General features: G+C 39.3%; 1 non-coding gene across 1 annotated transcript; it reads left to right on the top strand.

Annotated features, from left to right (window-relative positions):
* The first annotated feature begins 1,881 nt into the window (after positions 1–1,881).
* LOC114491154 lies at positions 1,882–1,989 on the top strand. The gene has a single exon (XR_003683969.1). It is a non-coding gene; the product is annotated as a U6 spliceosomal RNA (small nuclear RNA).
* Positions 1,990–3,328: the final 1,339 nt, after the last annotated feature.

Here is a 3,328-nt window from a genome sequence, read left to right as displayed (position 1 = left end):
TTACTCCATCCCTTTCCTTAAACCAAAGCCTGTCTTGCCCACTGGATTTGTTTAACTTTGACTGCTAATTTTATTTCTCTGCAGAGGTAAAGGAGACAGGAAAAAGGAGGGAAAATAACTGATGGCATGTAGGTGAGGTTTTGGATCAATTTTAAAAGATCCTAGGCAGTGTAGGGATGCATAAAGCAGTTGGCCTGTGAACCTTACCCCTATTTTATAAATTAAGAAATAAAAGTCAACAAGGTTGAATGGTTTACCTAAAGTTTCACAATAGATTACAATGTTGGGGGTGATCCTGGGAACTTAGTTATTCATTGTTTCAATAAGACAGTTGGGACTTCTGGCCAAGATACAGGAGTAAGTGAATACTTTTTACCTCCATTCACAACTACAGCAAAAATTACAACTAGACAGCAAAACAGTTTTCACCCAGATTCATCAGAAAATTGAGATATATGGAAGTTTGACAACCAATGATTTAAAGAAGCCACGTTCACCCAGACTAGTTGGAGGGGTGGAGACACAGAGGCCCAGAGAGACACATAGAGATGCAGAGAGGTGGCAATCCCTCATTCACATGTGGTGGATAAAAATCAGGAGGCTTACCTTGGGAGCCAGCAATCCCAGCCCTGGCCCCTCAGCCCAGGATTATAGCACCAGGAAGATAAGTCCCTGTAACATCTGGCAGCAAAAACCAGTGGGGGGTGGGGTGGCAGAAGAAACTGCAGAATTCTCAAGAGACTTCCCTTAAAGGGCCCACAAGGGACTCAGGACTTACACAGACCTACTGCCCCTGAGATTCAGCACCAGGGCAACAGTTGGGAGGGCACAAGAGGCATATGGGGAGAAGGGAAGAAAAGTGAAGTGACTGGTAAGGGGGTGATTGCTGGGGAGACAGCTTACTCCTGGGCAATCTCCAGAGGCCAGGCAGCGCCATTGTCTTCTCATCCAGCCCTCCCCAACACAGAGCTACAAAGCTGCAAAATGATTGCCCTGCCCTGTCAACTACCTAAGGCTCCACCCCAGACAATTTACTGGTGACTTTCCTACAATAGGCCATGATACTAAGACAGGGATTTAGAATAGCTCTACCTAATACACAGAAACAAACACAGGGAGGCTGCCAAATTGAAGAGACAAAGAAGTGTAGCCCAAATGAAAGAACAGAACAAAACTCCAGGACAAGAACTAAATGAAATGGTGATAAGCAACCTATCAGATGTAGAGTTCAAAACACTGGTTATCAGGATGCTCAAAGAAATCATTGGGTACTGCAATAGCATTTTAAGAAAAGATCCAGGCAGAAATGAAGGCTGTGTTAAGTGAAATGAGAAATTGACAGGGAACCAACAGTGGAGTTGATGAAGCTGAAATTCAAATCAGTGATTTGGAACATAAGGAAGAAAAAAAGCATTCAATCAGAACAGCAAGAAGAAAAAAGAATTAAAAAAATGAGAATAGAATAAGGAGCCTGTGGGACATCTCCAAACATACCAATATCTGAATCATAGGTTTGCCAGAAGGAGAAGAGGAAGAGCAAGAAATTGCAAAGTTTTTTGAAAAAATTATGAAAGAAAACTTACTGAATTTGGTGAAGGAAATAGACATACAAGTCCAGGAAGCACATAGTCCCAAACAAACTGACCCAAAGAGGACCTCACCAAGACACATCATAATTCAAATGCCAAAGGTTAAAGATAAAAGATGGAATCTTAAAAGTAACAAGAGAAAGGCAGAGTTATCTTCAAAAGAGTTCTCATAAGACTGTCAGCTGATTTCTCAAAAGAAACTTTGCAGGGAAGAAGTATTCAAAGTGAAAAAGCAAGGTACTTCAACCAAGATTACTCTATCAAGCAAAGCTATCATTTAGAATTGAAGGGTGTGCTCGCTTTGGCAGCACATATACTCAAATTGGAACGATACAGAGAAGATTAGCCATGGCCCCTGCACAAGGATGACATGCAGATTCGTGAAGCATTCCATAGAATTGAAGGGCAGATAAAGTGATTCCCAGACAAGGTAAAGCTAAAGGAGTTCATCATTGCCAAGCCATTATATGAAATGTTAAAGGGACCTATATAAGAAAAAGATCAAAACTATGAACATTAACATGGTAACAAATGCACAACTATCAACAACTGAATCTTAAAAAAACTAAGCAAACAAGCAGAACAGGAGCAGAATCATAGGTATGGAGATTATTTGGAGGGTTATCAGCTGGGGGACGCAGGGGGGAAGGTGCAGGGAGTAAGATGTACAAATTGGTAGATACAAAATAGGGGGATGTTAAGAACAGTATAGGTAATGGAGTAGCCAAAGAACTTATATGCATGACCCATGGACATGAACTAAGGGAGGGGATTGCTGGAGAGAATGGGGGTACTGAGTGGATGGGGGAAAAGTGGAAAAACTAGGACAACTATAATACCATAATTGATAAAGTACATAAAAAAGGACAATCGGACAGTCTAGTTTCCCTTTTGATCAAGATGCCCTTGTAATATCCTTGCCCTGCTCTTTTTTTCTTTCCATTTTCCCCCCTACTAACCTAATACTTTTTCTCCTAAATTGATGTCATCATATGGGTTTAAGGAGGAAAAGGAACTTTGACAGATATATGACAGAACTTCAGTCTTTCATAAAGGGTTTGTAACTGCCCCAAATATCTCCTCTGTTTGGATCTTGGGGGAAAATTGTTTCTTGGTCATGGTATCACTCTGTCAAAGTTATAAGTATATATTGAGTCAATTTCTCTTTAATATAATAAATACTTGTTTTAAAAAAATAGGTAAAACACTTTTGATGTTGAGGTGCCTGATGAGTATTGTTATTTACCTCTTAATGCCATTAGTACGGTTTGGGTAGGCAAAAAAGTTTTGTTTAGCTCTTTCTGTATGATGGCTCTAGTAATGCTTAGTTGTTTTTAACTTCATTCGAAACAATTTTGTTAGATTGTATTGTGACAGCTGTCATATCAGTGGTGCATTTAAAAAAACTTACCAAATTGATGAATTTTTGTGTAGCCATTTTAAAATTGCAGATTGTTTGTGAAGTGTTTTGGTACTATTGACATCTTGGCCAAATAATTCTTTGCTGTGGGGCTGTCTTAAGCATTGGAAGACGTTTAGCAGCATCTCTGGCCTCTACTCACTGGAAGCCAATAGTGGGAGATAGCTGACATACTCAAAATATCTAAATCAAATCAAGTTATGAGTGAAAATTTTTAAAAATGTGTTTTTTTATTTTACAGAAAAAATAAATGGACTTTTTGGCAAACCCAATAGATACCAAACAAACTCAACTACAGTATGACTTTTATTTGGTTACC

The sequence above is a fragment of the Phyllostomus discolor genome, chromosome 2 (genome assembly GCF_004126475.2).
Source record: "Phyllostomus discolor isolate MPI-MPIP mPhyDis1 chromosome 2, mPhyDis1.pri.v3, whole genome shotgun sequence".
Taxonomy (NCBI): Eukaryota; Metazoa; Chordata; class Mammalia; order Chiroptera; family Phyllostomidae; genus Phyllostomus; species Phyllostomus discolor.
Note: the sequence above shows the minus strand (reverse complement) of the source record. Positions and strands in the feature narration are given on the sequence as shown.